Consider the following 17,800-nt stretch of genomic DNA (forward strand, 5'->3'; position numbering starts at 1 on the left):
ATCAAAGGTAGATCCCTTGGGTACCAAAGCCCAAACTTAGGAGTGCAAACTAAATATCTCATGATTCTTTTCACGGCCCTAAGGTGAATTTCCTTAGGATTTGCCTCGAACCTTGCACACATGCATACAGAAAGCATAATATCCGATCGTGAAGCACATAAATAGAGTAAGGATCCTATCATCGACCGGTATACCTTTTGATCTACGGATTTACCTCCTGTGTCGAGGTCGAGATGCCCATTTGTTCCCATGGGAGTCTTGATGGGTTTGGCATTCTTCATTCCAAACTTCTTGAGTATATCTTGAATGTCCTTAGTTTGGCTGATGAAGGTGCCTTCTTGGAGTTGCTTGATTTGAAATCCAAGGAAATACTTCAACTCCCCCATCATAGACATCTCGAATTTCTGTATCATTATCCTACTAAACTCTTCACAAGATGACTTGTTAGTAGACCCAAAAATAATATCATCAACATAAATTTGGCATATAAACAAGTCTTTAGCAATTGTTTTAGTGAAGTGAGTAGGGTCAGCTTTACCAACTTTGAAGCCATTAGTGATAAGAAAGTCTCGCATGCATTCATACCATACTCTTGGGGCTTGTTTGAGCCCATAAAGCGCCTTTGTGAGCTTATAAATATGATTAGGGTACTCACTATCTTCAAAGCCGGGAGGTTGCTCAACATACACTTCTTCCTTGATAGGTCCATTGAGGAAGGCACTTTTCACGTCCATTTGATATAGCTTAAATCCATGGTAAGTAGCATAGGCAAGTAATATACGAATTGATTCAAGCCTAGCTACGGGTGCATAGGTTTCATCAAAATCCAAACCTTCGACTTGTGAATAACCTTTGGCAACAAGTCGGGCTTTGTTCCTAGTCACCATACCATGCTCATCTTGTTTGTTGCGGAATACCCACTTGGTACCTACAACATTTTGGTTAGGACATGGAACTAAATGCCATACCTCATTCCTCGTGAAGTTGTTGAGCTCCTTTTGCATTGCTACCACCCAGTCTGGATCTCTTAGTGCATCCTCTATCCTGTATGGCTCAATAGAAGACACAAAAGAGTAATGTTCACAAAAATGAGCAACTCGAGATCGAGTGGTTACCCCCTTGTGGATGTCACCAAGTATGGAATTGACGGGGTGATCTCTTTGAATTGCTTGGTGAACTCTTGGGTGTGGTGGTCTTTGATCCTGAATTTTTGATCATCTTCCTTACCTTGCTCATCTTCATCTCCCCATTGATCAATATCCTCCTCTTGAGGTGGCTCATCGTCTTGGTCTTGGTTCTCATCCTCTTGAGCCATTCCCTCATCTTGAGTTGGTGGAGATGCTTGTATGGAAGTTGATGGTTGATCTTGTGCTTTAGGAGGCTCTTCGGATTCCTTGGGACACAGATCCCCAATGGACATGTTCCTTAGCGCGACCCATGGAGCCTCTTCATCATCTAGTTCATCAAGATCAACTTGCTCCACTTAGGAGCCATTAGTCTCATCAAACACAATGTCACAAGAAACTTCAACTAATCCAGTGGATTTGTTAAAGACTCTATATGCCCTTGTGTTTGAGTCATAACCAAGTAAAAAGCCTTCTACTGCTTTAGGAGCAAATTTAGAATTTCTACCTTTCTTAATAAGAATAAAGCATTTGCTCCCAAAAACTCTAAAATAAGAAATATTGGGCTTTTTACCAGTGAGGAGTTCATACGATGTTTTCTTGAGGATTCGGTGAAGGTAGAGTCGGTTGATGGAGTAGCAAGCGGTGTTAATCACCTCCACCCAAAACCGATCTAGTGTCTTGTACTCATCAAGCATGGTCCTTGCCATATCCAATAGAGTTCTATTCTTCCTCTCTACTACACCATTTTGTTGAGGAGTGTAGGGAGAAGAGAACTCATGCTTGATGCCCTCCTCCTCAAGAAATCCTTCGATTTGTGAATTCTTGAACTTCGTTCCATGGTCGCTTCTAATCTTCTTGATTCTCAATATGAACTCATTTTGAGCCCGTCTTAAGAATCTCTTTAAGGTCTCTTGGGTTTGAGATTTTTCCTGCAAAAAGAATACCCAAGTGAAGCGAGAATAGTCATCCACAATAACAAGACAGTACTTACTCCCACCGATGCTTATGTAAGCGATTGAGCCGAATAGATCCATGTGGAGTAGTTCAAGTGGCATGTTAGCCGTCATGATGTTCTTGTGTGGATGATGAACTCCAACCTGCTTTTCTGCTTAACATGCGCTACAAATCCTGTCTTTCTCAAAATGAACATTTGTTAGTCTGGCCTAAAATGTGTTCTCCCTTTAGAAGCTTGTGAAGATTCTTCATCCCAACATGGGTGACTCGGCGATGCCAGAGCCAACCCATATTAGTCTTAGCAATTAAGCAAGTGTCTAGTTCAGCTTTGTTATCATTAAAATCAACTAAGTATAGCTGACCATCTAACACTCCCTTAAATGCTATTGAATCATCACTTCTTCTAAATACAGTAACACCTACATCAGTGAATAAACAGCTGTAGCCCATTTTGCATAATTGAGAGACTGAAAGCACATTGTAGACTAAAGAATCTACAAGAAAAACATTAGAAATGGAATAGTCAGGGGATATAGCAATTTTACCCAAACCTTTGACCAAACCTTGATTTTCATCCCCGAATGTGATAGCTCTTTGGGGATCTACATTTTTCTCATATGAGGAGAACATCCTTTTCTCCCCTGTCATGTGGTTTGTGCATCCACTATCGATTATCCAACTTGATCCACCGGATACATAAACCTACAAAACAATTTTAGGCCTTGTTCTTAGGTACCCAAACGGTCTTGGGTCCTTTGACATTAGAAACAAGCACCTTGGGTACCCAAACACAAGTCTTGGGACTCTTGTGTTTGCCCCCAACATATTTGGCAACTACTTTGCCTGATTTATTAGTCAGCACATAAGATGCATCAAAAGTTTTAAATGAAATGTTATGCTCATTTGATGCATTTGCAATTTTCTTTTTAGGAATTTTGATATGAGTTGAATGCCTAGAACTAGATGCCTCATTGCTATATATAAAAGCATGATGAGAAACAGTATGAGGTTTTCTAGAATGAATTCTCCTAATTTTGTGCTCAGGATAGTTTTCAGGATATAAAATATAAGCCTCTCTATCCTGAACCATGGGAGCCTTACACTTAACAAACTTAGAGAGTCTATTCTTGGGGGCATTAAGCTTGATGTTGCTTTGGCTCCCTTTTTGGAAGCCAATGCCATCCTTAATGCCAGGGCGTCTCCCATTAAAGAGCATGCTACGAGCAAATTTAATTTTTTCATTCTCAAGCTCATGCTCGGTAATTTTAGCATTTAATTTTGCTATGTGACCATTTTGTTCTTTAATCATAGTGATTTGATCATTCATAGAATCAATATTAACATCTCTACATCTAGTGCAAATGGTGACATGCTCAACAGTAGATGTAGAAATTTTGCAAGCATTCAATTCTTTTATCGTAACATTTAAATCTTCATTCTCAATTCTAAGACAAGAATTGAATCATTGCAAACCTTACGCTCTTTAGACAAATTTTCACATTTTTCTACTTCAAGAGCATAAGCATTTTTCAATTTAACAATTTTTTGTTTTCCTTAACGAGCAAGTCCTCTTGGCATTCCAAGAGATCATCCTTCTCGTTAATGGATTCTATCAATTCATTAATCTTTTCCTTTTGATCTTTAGTAAGGTTGGCAAAAAGAGAAGTTAAATCATCATTATCATCACTAGAGCTACCCTCATCATCGGATGTATTATATTTTGCGGTATCTCTAGAATGTACCTTCTTCTTCATGCCCTCCTTAGCCATGAGGCACTTGTGGCTGACGTTGCGGAAGAGAAGTCTCATGTTGACGGTGATGTTGGCGGCGTCCTCATCGGAGGAGTCGGTGGAGCTCTCATCAGAGTCCCATTCCCGCCCCATGTGCACCTCACCACCCTTCTTCTTGTAGTATCTCTTTTTCTCCATCTTCTTCTTCCCTTTCTTGTCTTTGTCCCTATCACTATCACTTGTATATGGACATTTTGCAATGAAGTGCTCTGACTTACCACACCTGTAGCACACCCTCTTGGAATGGGGCTTGTAGTTCTTCCCCTTCCTTTGTTCCATCTCCTTGTTGTCAAGCTTGGAGGCGTCAATTGGGAGTCTACTTGGTGTAGACTCGTCCTTCTTCTCTTCTGTTGCTTTGAATTCAACAGGTTGCACCTCGGGTGTGGAGGTGGCGCCTTGCTCCAAGTTGATAATGTGTTTGGAGTCTTTGATCATAAGTTCAAAGCTCACAAACTTGCCAATGACCTCCTCGGGGGACATCTGTTTGTATCTAGGATCTCCATGGATTAATTGTACTTGAGTAGGATTACAAAAAACGAGAGATCTTAGAATAACCTTGGCCATTTCATGGTCATCCCATTTGGTGCTCTCGAGGTTGCGCACTTGGTTGACCATCGTCTTGAGCCGATTGTACATTGCTTGCGGCTCTTCTCCTTTGTTGAGGACGAACCGACCGAGTTCACCCTCGATCGTCTCGCGCTTGGTGATCTTGATCACTTCGTCCCCTTCGTGCGCCATTTTGAGGATGTCCCAAATTTCTTTTGCACTCTTCAACCCTTGCACTTTGTTGTACTCCTCTCAACACAAGGAAGCGAGGAGTATAGAGGTGGCTTGGGAGTTGAAGTGCCTTATTTAGGTGGCCTCATCTGAGTCGTAGTCCTCGTCACCTACTTGTAGTTCCTGCGCTCAAAACTCAACAATATCCCATATACTTTTGTGGAGTGAGGTTAGATGGTGCCTCATTTTATCACTCCACATACAATAATCTTCACCATCAAAATACGGTGTTTTGCCTAGGGGTACCGAAAGTAAAGGAGCGCGTTTAGGAATGTGAGGATAGCATAGAGACATCTTACTATACTTCTTGCACTCTTGGCGCTTAGAAGTAGTAGACTCGGTGCCGGATGTGGAAGGTGATGAACAGTCGGCCTCATAGTAGACCACCTTCTTCATTTTCTTCTTCTTATCACCTTTCCTTTGGAAGAGGATTCCTCCTTTTACTTGTCGTCGGACTCTCTTGACGGAGTCCGTTCATTCTTCCTTCCCGAGCCTTCGGCCTTGTCGCCGGTGACTATCTCCCTCTTGGCGTGATCTCCAGACATCACTTCGAGTTTGTTAGACTCTTAATGAAGCACTAGTTCTGATACCAATTGGAAGTCGCCTAGAGGGGGGTGAATAGGCAAAGCCTGGAATTTACAAACTTAAACACCCATTATGCTCGAGGTTAGCGTTAGTTTTAATTTGGAGTGTGGAAGATAGTTTGCCTTGCCAAGAGTTGCTCAATCAATGCGGATAACCTTTGGGAGCGAACTTAAATCAATATGGGTAAGGGAACTTTAGAGAGAGGAATGAAGGGAAACAAATCAAGTGAAGATCAATGCAAGTGAACACGATGATTTGTTTACCAAGGTTCGGTTCCAAAGAACCTAGTCCCCGTTGAGGAGGCCACAAAGGCCGGGTCTATTCCAACCCTTTCCCTCTCTCAATCGGTCACACAGACCGGTCGAGGCTTCTCCTTAATCACTTGGGTCACTAAGAGCCCGCAAGGATCACCACACACTTAGGTGTCTCTTGTCAGCTTTACAAAGCACTTAGAAGAATGAGAATAGGAAGGAGAAAGCAATCCAAGCAACAAGAGCAACAAAAGAACACAAAACATCCTCTCTCAAGTCATTAAGCGATTGAGTTGATTTTGAGGCTTGGAGATGATTTGATCTTTGGAATGTGTCTTGGAGTGAATGCTATTGCTCTTGTATTGAATGTGAAGTTCAGAAAACTTGGATGGCTTGAATGGAGGTGCTTGGGGGTATTTATAGCCCCAACCACTATTCTAGTCGTTGGTTGTCGATGACACATCAGATAGTCCGGTGGTGCACCTGACATGGCACTGTTCAGTATCCGGTGCGTGCCACGTCAGCTCCCGTTAGGGTTTGGAGTGGTTGACCATTGAAGTCCTTTGTCTTCTAGCTGCACCAGACATGTCCGGTGCGTTCTGACTTTTCTGCTCTGACTTCTGACTGTGCACTGTTCACTTTTGCAGTCGACCATTGCTCTGTTGGCTCACCGGACACTGTCCGGTGCACACCGGACAGTCTGGTGAATTATAGCGGAGCGCCTCTCTGAGAAACCCGAGAGTGGCCATTTTGAGAGGTGCTCGGCTCGAGCACCGGACAGTGTCTGGTGCGCCACTGGCAGCACTTTTACTTGTCTTTTGCTCTAAACTTTGTAGAGTCCTCAACTCTTTGCCTTTGTTGGTTTATGTTGAACTTTATGCACCTAATATATATGACATCTAGGCAAACTAGTTAGTCCATGTGGTTTGTGATGGACGTCAAACACCAAAATCGATTATAGAAAATGGTTAAGTCCATTTCTCTTTCACTTTCACTTTACGATTCTTGGTTCAACCTCGATTGCATTTATCAATGACTCGATAAGAGAGATTCAAGCACTCGTTCCTAGGAATTTGTATTGGATCCAGATGCAACTTAGAGAGGCAATATAGGTGTCGACACATTTGTCTCCCACATTTAATAATGATCTTCGCCATTTCCCAAAAACAAAAAAATCATTGTCCCATATTCCCAGCACAATGATATTGCGCGCGTTGCTAGGAACTTCATCATCAAGATGAACCTCTTTGTGAGGCAAATCACCAACAGGGTGAATTAACCAGAGTAGAGTTATCATATACCACATGAATCTGTTATCAGAACATATGCTTTGACTAAGGCCAGTGGATCATATTTGCAGACGTCCCCGAGAATAGATCAAATGCCAATAAGTCAAATGTGGATATGATATTAATCCTAGGTATATCCATGTCTACATCAGGTAGAAGCATTCAAACCAATATGGTTACTCCTCAACGATTTCTAGCAAACTCTAAATACATAGGAGTTCGCACTGAATGACAAGTTCAGTTTGGCTTTTGTGCATTTAATAGAATATTGAGGCATTACACTAGATGGACATTCCTCCCCCTAATGCCGAGATGCTCTAAAATCATAGAGATAAAATCCCAACCATAATCATCTAGTTGTGGCCAATCTATGTTATTTGTGGTGATTTATTTGGGAAATTTTACGCATATTACAGATAGTGGTTTTATGTAGTGATCTTTGGACTTAAATTAATGTGGTGGCATGCACACTACATCTTTTTCCTTCAACGTGAAGCGTTATTCTCAACTTTCAGCGAGACACACAACGACATGTTACTTTGTGGTTACCATTCTGCAAATTTACTGTTATTATTATCAAATACACCATGTTAGCAATAAAAATACTTCAGGGGCTCTTGCACATTATTCGTCGTTTGGAGCAAGTAGTTGACTTCAGATCAACAAGTAAAATGACCAACATGGTCTAGTGCTCACAAGGATATTCACTGGTTGCATTGTGCTTTCAAGCACATAGAAAAAATGGGTGAGCATATAATGGTAGTAAAGAAAAAGGCATCAGGTCAATGCTGCCAAACACGGATTTTTCTATATATAGAGATGTATAGTCCAACTCATTTTATCATTGCTCATGGTTTACCAAATTACTCATATCACTCTGAAATTGGGTATCGATTTATGCAACATTTTTTCATATAATAATTTTGAGAGAGAACTTATAACAATAGTTAATTATTTTGGTGTAAGCTGCCAGCAAGGCAAACATTTCTCCTCATATTATATACCAATATGCTTTATAAAGCATTATTTTGATCTCTTCATTGTTCAGCAAAAAAGAAGCTTTTGAATAGAACAGATATGGCCAAGAATTCATATTATCTAGGAAAAATCACCAGATTGTTAAGCTTTTGGCGAAGCAAATGGTGATAACTGCTTAACAAGAGCGAAACAAGACCAATATCCATCTAGGACCAGTCTTCAACAATAGATAATACTGCTCTCATATGAAGGAGTTATCAAGTCTCCACAAGATCTACATGTTTATGTCACAAATTTCCATCACTAGCATCCTAGTGGTCAAGACTTGTGGCTCTTCTAGCGCCAAGGACCAAGGACAATTTAATGCCTAATTTAGATTCATGATCCGTGGTGATGTGGAATTTCATGGCTATTTTTCTACTCTTTTTTTACTTGGGTTTTTTAAATTGGTGCCCTTAGTTTTGGTGGTGTGCTCACCTATACCCTTAGTCGTGTTTTTTGCTCAGTTGTGCCCCTCTTTTCTATAGCACTGGAAGGGCACAACTGAGCAAAAAACACGACTAAGGGTATAAGTGGGCACACCACCAAAACTAAGGGCACCAATTTTAAAAACCCTTTTACTTCTGGTAGATCAGAGGTAGATTATAGTAAGCATGCCAAGGGGTGGAATCCAATGTAGTTCTGCTACATAAACCCCAATTATAAGTCCATTCAGGTCTGACCTTTCCCGTGTGGGTTACAATATATACCATACTCATCAAAGGACTATCCCGAGTCAATTCAGCAACTGTGGATATTTATAACTCTGAGAGATATATGCAACACAAGCATAAAGGTTCTATCGGACGAGCAAAGTAGTTTGATGGGAACACACAATAGTTTTTTCACACCAACATAGTGAAAAGTTTCTTAGAATAGTCGTTCGGCATACTCGCAACTTCGTGTTGCGACGGATTATATGTCCTTTTATCTCAGAGTTTGCTTCATGTCGTTCACGACAAAGAGAACAGTGTGACAACTTCGGGTCGAGCACTATATGAATGAGATTTCTAGCCTTTATTTATTTGGTAAGGTCTTTTTGCTTACTAAATGAATCCCAATTTGTGATGCCTTTTATGCAAAAAGGCTTTCATGCATTATATTGAATTTCTTCATGTTACTTTGGGTAAGACTTTATGCATGAGGAAAGAGCAGAGAATTACCTTATATGTGTTTAATAGGTATTTCATTAATTTTCCAGATCTATAAAGCACTATAAAGCTTGTGAAAGTTGTTATGGCCACTTGGTTGTATATATAAATATTTGATGCCAGACAACATAAATCAAACAAAATGTAGAGTCAAACAAAATTGTTTACGAAGGTTACGCTATGATGTGACTTCAAGGGCATGAATAACTCACCATGTTGTACGCGAGTACAAGCTCCAGCATATCTGGTATCAAAGTGTGTGTGGCCACAGGGCTACGTGAAAGTCGCCTAGAGGGGGGTGAATAGACGGAATCTGAAATTTATAAACTTTAAGCACAACTAGAAGCCGAGGTTAGCGTTAGAAATAAAATCGAGTCCAAAAGAGAGGGCGAAAACAAATCAACCAAGAAATAAGGTGAGTGACACGGTGATTTGTTTTATCGAGGTTCGGTTCTTGCAAACCTAGTCCCTGTTGAGGTGGTCACAAAGATCGGGTCTCTTTTAACCCTTTCCCTCTCTCAAACGGTCACTTAGACCGAGTGAGCTTTCTCCTTAATCAAATGGGTCACTTAGACCTCGCAAGGACCACCACAACTTGGTGTCTCTTGCTTTGATTACAAGTGTCTTGAGAACAAGAATGAGGAAGAAGAAAAGCGATCCAAGCGACAAGAACTCAAATGAACACGAAAATCTCTCTCTCACAAGTCACTAAGTGTTTGGAGTGGTTTTGAACTTTGGAGAGGATTTGATCTCTTGTTTGTGTCTTGGAGTGAAGTCTAGAGCTCTTGTATTGAATGCAATATGCTGGAAACTTGGATTCCTTGAATAGAGGTGGTTGGGGGGTATTTATAGCCCCAACCACCAAAACAGTCGTTGGGGAGGGGTGCTGTCGATGGGCGCACCGGATAGTCCGGTGCGCCACCGGACACTGTCCGGTGCGCCAGCCACATCACCCAACCATTAGGGTTCTGACGGGTTTGACCGTTGGAGCTCTGACATCTTGGGCCACCGGACAGTCCGGTGCCACACCGGACAATCACTGTTCACTCTATCTAGTGCGCCTTCTGGTGCTGCTTTGACTCTGCGCGAACTGTCCGCGCACTGTTCACGTTGCAGGCGACCGTTGGAGTCGACCGTTTTGCTTGGGAACCGTTGCTCCGCTGTAACACCGGACAGTCCGGTGACCCACCGGACAGTCCGGTGAATTATAGCGGAGCGCGGCCTTAGAAACCTAAAGGTGAAGAGTTTGAAGTCGATCCACCCTGGTGCGCCAGACCAGGGTTCACTTCGGTTTCTTTTGCTCCTTTCTTTTGAACCCTAACTTAGATCTTTTTATTGGTTTGTGCTGAACCTTTGGCACCCGTAGAACATATAATCTAGAGCAAACTAGTTAGTCCAATATTTGTGTTGGGCAATTCAACCACCAAAATATTTATAGGAAAAGGTTTGACCCTATTTCCCTTTAAATCTCCCCCTTTTTGGTGATTGATGCCAACACAAACGAAAGCAAATATATAAGTACGGAATTGAACTAGTTTGCATAAGGTAAGTGCAAAGGTTGCTTGGAATTAAACCAATTTTATTTACTTCTCTACTAAACCTTAAGGGTGCACGGAGGGCGTCCACCACCGAACCGTGCCCCCGCCCGCGAGTTTGGCCACGACGCGAATCACGCCCGCACGCGTAGCGCCGCCGTGATGCCCGCTGCCCGCGCAATCCACACCGCCCGCGATCCCCCGGCACGCGTCTTCCCCCCCACACCCGCGAATCACGCCCGCACGCGTCGCGCCGCCGTGATGCCCGCCGCCCGCGCAATCCACAGCCGCCTCTGCATCCGCCGCGAGATCCCCCTGCGCTCGCATGCCCCCGCTCGCCTGCGCCTCCCACGCCCACACACCCAGCCACCGCCGACCACGCTCGCGGATCTCGCCCACAACAACGCGTGACCGAGCCCCCGCCGCGTCTCCTTCCATCCTCGCGTATACGTCGGTGTCTCCTTCCATATATGCCAACGGAGGCGACCGCGATGGCCGTTCCCCCGCGTGCACAACATCCCACGTTCCCCTCTCCCCCCAGGTCCTACCGCAGCACGTTGCTCAGTACCCCAGCCACTGCCCGCTAGCCCCCCCCCCCCCCACACACACCCATCCTCGCCGGCCTCAGCACCGCAAACGCCGTCCGCGCGTCACTTCCCCGCCCTTCAATGGTGTCCTCCTCCCCATCACTCGGGGGCAGCAAGGCGACCGATGGGGACGTGTCCAACTGCACTGCCTTCCTCCAGGCCTCGCCGAAGTCATTTGTGGTCGTCGAGTTCTTCACCCACTGGTCGGCCTCCTTTTTCCTTTTTGTTCTCGTTGATACGATGCAGCTGGGCTCCTTCAAAATCAATCGGCGTATTAGTTGGGATCGGGATCGTTCAACCTGTGGCTCTACACCCAAATGATTATCTCGTCTTGCTTGTGGTGTGGGCGGTACCTGAACAATATAGCTCCAACGATTTTTTGGTGGTTTTCCAGTATGCTAGGGTTGTTTTGTTAGTTTATGCTGAGGCCTATTGGATGGGGTGGATGCCCAGTTCTGTCCGAGTAGCGTGCTGCAACCATGCTTCATTGGTACTTTTAGATGTACAGGAGCAAATATGAAGTCAAAAGGATTGTAAACATATAGAATGTATCTCTACGACCATCTCTTATTGGGTATGTCCGTATGTGTGGAACTTTATGGCTTAATTCCCTCCACGCTGCAATCTCCTCAATTATTGCAGATTTGTAGTGATTGTGTTAGCACCTGGGTCCTCGGATATAAGCATTATGGATGTCAAGCTAAAAATAGCACTGTAGCAACATGTTAAATTGTACGTTCAGTCAAAAACAATTTCTACAACTATGTGCGTTCTGTATGGTGGGCCTCATCGAGTCTTACTTCATCATTATTTTTCCTGAAATTGTACTAAAGTGATATACTGATATTACTGTCAAATTTCTACATAGGAAGTAACTTAATGTATATGCAACCTTGGGATGATCTCAAACTTGTTGTGTCTCACTCCAAAATGCACAAACTCTAGATTTACCTGTCAACCTGCTTTGGAATTTTGAACTTTACATTAGTAATGATTTATCCAATTTGTCCCCTCGCTGTCAACCTAAAAAATAAGCACTTTGTGTTTGTTTGTGTAGGTGCAATGGTCACCAGCCCAGAAGGTCATGGTCGACCCACGCGATGCAACCCAATTGGATGAAGCTAGGTTTAGGGGCCTTCTTCGTTGGTTTGACTGAGTTTCTTCTTAGTTAAATAAAGTGGGGCAATATTTCCTCACCGACTTGTATGGTTTGTTGCCTATGCTAATCATCTTTACTGATAAGACTTCCAATATTCTTTGACACAAATATCTGGGCATGCAACACAAAGCCGACCATGGCTGATGTTATCGGTTTCGATCTAGGCACACCGAATTCATGCATCTCCGTATTGGAATGAAAGGTGTGTTTTTAACTTGTTCATCCTAAAATCTGCCATATTCGGTTGTTTGTAAATGGGTTGTTGTATCCATCTGTAGTAGATTTCATGCTTCAAACGCTGAAATTAGTTTGGGCCAACTGTTGTATCAATATGTACTTAATGTCATGGTTTGAAATAGCTACGATTTGAGTAAATTTTGTGGCAATTAGCTCCATCTGCTGTTCTGGAGGATGGAACAACAGTGGTGGTCAAGAGATTGAAGGAAGTGGTGGCGGGAAAGAGGGAATTTGAACAGCAGATGGAGCTATTTGGCAAGGTTTGCCAGCATCAGAACATTGTCCCATTGCGTGCTTACTACTACTCCAAGGATGAGAAGCTCTTGGTGTATGTCCCACTAGGTAGCCTTTGTGCTGCTTTGCATGGTATGTCCCCTTCATTTCAAATAATCTGTCTGAATCATTTTACATTTTGTTACCTGTCATATTGTTAGATTGAAATTTAGTTTTCAAAATTGAAGCTATTTGCTACTTCAACTTGAAAGTATAATCCAGATGGGGGTCGCATACTTGAATTCTCAAAGTGGGGATGCTTTACATTGATTGTAGAGAACTCTCTAATTCTGGGTTATGTAAATTATAATCTTTGGTCCTTACTCCTTAGTTTTTTCTGAATAAGGTAAAAAAAATTTCCGAATAAGGTATTTATTATTTGTAACGTAGACATACACTCCAGATGTACTATCTTCAGTCCTTAGTTTTTATTCTTCTGAATATAACATAGTTTTTTACAAAGGATGTTGACATATACCTTCCTCAAATCATTTGGTATTTGGGATTCCAATAGCTGTTCTGGAGTTCCCTAGAAACAGTTAACAAGACCTGCTCTTGTTGCTAGAATTTTGGGCTTTTGAGATACTGAAATTTTCTGGCCTTTGCAGTGAATGCAAAAGAATAATTGGTGGTTTCATAGTGCTGCCTTGCTTTTCTGTTACCTACTTAATCTTCAAGAACGACATGGACAGTTGCTGCTGTCGGCAAGGAAGAAAATTGAACGTTACGGTAGAAATCTAAAAAGAAGAGTATAGAGAAAAGCTTGGACAAGAGATAGTGGCGGTCACTCACTTTGGTAGAAGGTTACTCTTGCATGTAGTACGTACAGGTACAATACTATAGAACACTGCAGCAACTGACGTCGTCCGGGGGGCTCGTTAGTGCAGGCAATGCTGGCAGGAACAGGAGGAATAATACCAGGCAGGCACCGGAGACTAGAATGGACAGTTGGGGGGTACAAGTAGCACTACATGGGTTAATGTTGTGTTGCATATTATTAATCAGGTTTAGACACATTTGGTTGATCTACTTAATCACCATGAACTGGAAACTGTGTGATTTTACTAGGAGGGCTATAGGACTTTTGACATATTTTTGACAGAACACCTGAGTTTGCTTTCATTTCTTTTTCATCTAATTTGTCTGTATGGACATGTTTTCTTTTGCTTGGATACCACAAATTTAATTGGTTACTGAGATTTTGGGACTGGGTCAACAAATGAAAGGTGCATTTCAAGTTTTGCTTCTGTGATGTTTCCACTTTTATTTTCAGTTATTTCACCTGTTTTGCTAACTTATTGTCTAAAAGTCTGACTAGGCTCATTATACATATTTCTATGAAAATGAAACTGTATGGTAGTTGGTTGCAGACTAATTGTTGATTGTAAAATCCAGGTAACAAAGCTGTTGGAAGAACCCCATTGGACTAGGAGACCAGGGTGAAGATAGCTTTGGGCACTGCACGCGGAATGGCTTACCTTCACTCCGTGGGTAGCGGCGGGAAGTTCATTCACGGGAACATGAAGTCAAGCAACATCCTTCTCTCATAGGAACTCGGCGCCTGCGTCACCGAGTTCGGCCTTGCCCAGCTCATGTCCACGCCCCACGTCCACCCACTGCACGCGGAATGGCTTACCTTCACTCCGTGTGTCTCAAGTATGAACGCTTATGCTTTTCTGGATCAATTGAAATGTCTTTCATCTTCTATGACTATGCATGTGTTTTTCAAGCAATACTTGGTACTCGAGCATCAGAGATCATAAAGCTTGTTCCTTTTTGTCTCCATTTATCAGTCGAGGGGGAGTCACCAACGAACGACCCACAATTGGTAAGCCTCGTTATTCGACTGGAATTTTTATTTCACCTCTAGAGAATACTTCTCATTACCTAACTGCTTTGTTCTCTTGCCATTTCTGATTCTGCTGTTATGATAGTGATGGAATCCTCATTCGCCGCTGCTAAGGAGTTTGAGCAGGACTAGAGAGGAGATGTCAGTTCTTCCTCCTACGCTCAGTGCGACCATTCTCCCTGTCCCTCAACTCTGAACTCTTAGAACAATGATGATCACTGCCACTCCCCGCTCATTTTTTCCGAAGGGGAAATATCCATCTTCTTGTTGTTTTGTACTAAAACGTCTATAATTTGGAACAGAGGAAGTACTAAAAATGAATAGAAGCATCACTATACAGTATTTTGCAGAATATGCTGAAGAAAGGTTATAAGCTGATGCTGTCAAAATATTTTTTTTGGCAAGGCAGTACATTGGAGGGGAAATACCAGAAGCTTGGAGCTCTGCCCCGACTTTCTTGATCGGCTTGCCAACTGGCTTGTATTCATCACCGAAAACCATTTCTTGTCTTGAGTGTATTGGTAAATAATTTCTGTCAACCTCAAGATTTTCCTTCAGTGAGTACCTACCGCTAATATTTATAGTTCTATTAGTAAGTGATCCATTGATAACATTAACCTTTGCTGTTTCATTCATCCTGTTGGTTAAGGAGGATAAGAAGGTGAACAAGAAGCTGACAACCAAGCTGACCCTATACTCAGGATGTGTTGTGCCTTCTGGTGGTGAAACCGTCTCTTTAAGCAACTGAACTGCTTTAAGTATAACAGAAGAGCTCAGTGATTTACCCTTTAGAAAATCCTCTACCTTGCTAGCTCTGATGGCATGGTCAGCTCCATAAGCACCGAACACCAAGCATATATCCTCCATGATGTTCTTCCCTGAAGCTGCATCAGTTGAAGTCCTTGCCAAGAGAGCAGCATTGACATATGAAGCAGCATTGCCAAATGGCCGAGGCGCTGCCCGGAATGTCTCAAAGGTGATGCCATCTGAATCCCACTTTGGGATGAATATGCTCATCAACAGGGTCCTAGAATCACATGGAGACTGCTGCAAGAACTCCTCCAAAGTAAGGCACAACCTTTTGGAAGCCGTCTGGATTGTGACTGTTGTACCTGCAGCCAGTAGCACAGTTGCTATGTCTGACTCGAATGGCAACCTCTGCGCCATGATTATGTTGCCACCTATGGTTGTTGTGTTCCGAACAAATGGTGAAGCCACTTTGCTTAGGTGATTGGCAATTTTTCTGAAGACCAGATTTCCATCTGACAACACCTCAATGGTTGTAGCCTGTAGAGATGGACACAACCGATCCAAGCTCAATTCCCTTAACGCTGCTGTTGATGACTGATAGCTCTGGTATTCCTTTGATGTCAATGTACTTGTCATAGAGGTCCTGATCCATGTGTAAGGGAGTTCACTGCCACTCCCCGCTCATTTTTTCTGAAGGGGAAATATCCATCTTCTTGTTGTTTTGTACCGTTGGATACTTTAGCATCATTCTCATACTACTAGGAGTGTAGGTAAGGAGTCCACACACGAGTTTGTAAACACCATGTGTAAGGGAGTTCACCAACGTGATGTGCCTCACCTACAGGGGTGCTGCTTTGTCACCACCCTTGTGCCTTGTCCAGGTGCTACTTACCAGCCTCTTATTTTGTTTCTGAATTCAGGATCTTATGCTGGTCCTACAAGTAAAATTAAAGCACTTCCCTCCCTGGTGGCATTAAAACCCCTGGCGTGGTTGTTGTGTTGTACTGTTGTTTGTACTAGGCGAGCATCACTTCCAATTTGTTGTAGTAGCTTTTTCTTGCTACTTCATGGATCTTGGGTCTTCGGTTGTTGAGTTATTTGCTTCAGCAATTGGGCTTCTGACTTAGAGCTTTTGGATTTGTAGGCATTGCTGGTTGTCTTGAAGAAGATGATGGTGGGCTCTTCCCACCACTAGCAGCTATAGAGGAAGGGGAAATCTGTGGCTGACAAGGGCCCGCCGCCGCAACTGTGGTGGTAGAGAAGGTGGTGGCACAGTTAGGGCAGCCACAAGACCCCATCATCTGGGCGAGGCGGTAGCATCATACTTGTCATCATCCTGTCACATAGCTTTGGTATTATTTCTGGTTTTTGGCTCATGTGCACGTTTGTTGGTATCACTAATCATTTTCACTTTAGTTACAATGATCGCCTAAATCCATGGTTTTTATTGCCTATAGTTGTTAATGTTTCTATGGTTTTGCAGTAGTTGCCTAAAAACTGAAAGTATATGAACACTTCTCTATTTCAGACAAAAAGTTTTGGGGCTTTATGCTGTTCGTTGGAGACTGTACATGTGGCCATAAGTCTATGTTGGATCAGAAATGTGATTTATTAGAGTTAAGAAAATTGATGTGTATGATATAGACATTTGAGCTGGGGCTAATGCCCGTTTACATCTTATTATTGTTGTTGTATGCTTGTGTGCTTAATTTGTTGTTTCTATAGATTAATGTGAGGTATAATCTTGTTTTCGGCTCTCCTGATGTTGTAGCTGTTGAGTGCAAGAAATCACATGCAAGCTGGGTTGTGTTAGACAAGTAATGGTCAACTACTAAATCAGTAGTTTCTTTAATACATCCTGCATTATCTAATTGTTATTTTTGCTTATTAAATTGTATGTTGCTGCTGCTCAAGGATTTGAAGCATGAGGAGAAGCATTGTGGGGGAGAAGCTTCAGTGCAACATTGTTGTTGTATAGGGATTAACATCCTCAAGATCACTTGGAAAACTTTCACAAAAAACTCGTAATGCAAGCATATGTTTTATTGGAAAAGTTTTCCAAGCTGAATTTCTGAAAGCCTCCTCACTGCTTTAGTTATGCTGAATTGGAATTTGCAGCTAGGGGTTTCTCACAAGTAAATTTCTTAGCTAAAGGTGGATTTTGGTATGTTCATTGACGTGTCCTTTCTGATGGTGGCGTTGTTTGTTAGCTACAAAATCATCAATCAAAGATTGTAATTATATTGCGTCATTGTTTTGTATCAATTTTAAGTTGCCGTAGCAATGCACGGGCACCCTACTAGTTTACTAGATATGCATGGATTGCTTTCTTTTATTTAACATTTTGGACCACGCTTGCACTACTTGTTTTGTTTTTGCAAATTCTTTTGGAAAATCTTTTCAAAGTCCTTTTGCATATAGTCAAAGGTATATGAATAAGATTGCAAGAAGCATTTTCAAGATTTGAAT

The 17,800-nt window shown here is 42.4% G+C and overlaps 1 long non-coding RNA gene across 2 annotated transcripts; it reads left to right on the forward strand.

Moving 5' to 3' along the window:
- Nucleotides 1–14,201: 14,201 nt before the first annotated feature.
- Nucleotides 14,202–16,218, forward strand: LOC103654830 (uncharacterized). 2 transcript variants are annotated; one of them, XR_002269352.2, is made up of 3 exons: nucleotides 14,202–14,560; nucleotides 14,987–15,138; nucleotides 15,231–16,218. It is a non-coding gene; the product is annotated as an uncharacterized lncRNA (long non-coding RNA). The 2 variants fall into 2 exon arrangements; XR_002269351.2 differs by having other exon boundaries at nucleotides 14,991–15,138.
- Nucleotides 16,219–17,800: the final 1,582 nt, after the last annotated feature.

Source organism: Zea mays, chromosome 4 (assembly GCF_902167145.1).
Source record: "Zea mays cultivar B73 chromosome 4, Zm-B73-REFERENCE-NAM-5.0, whole genome shotgun sequence".
Lineage (NCBI taxonomy): Eukaryota > Viridiplantae > Streptophyta > Magnoliopsida > Poales > Poaceae > Zea > Zea mays.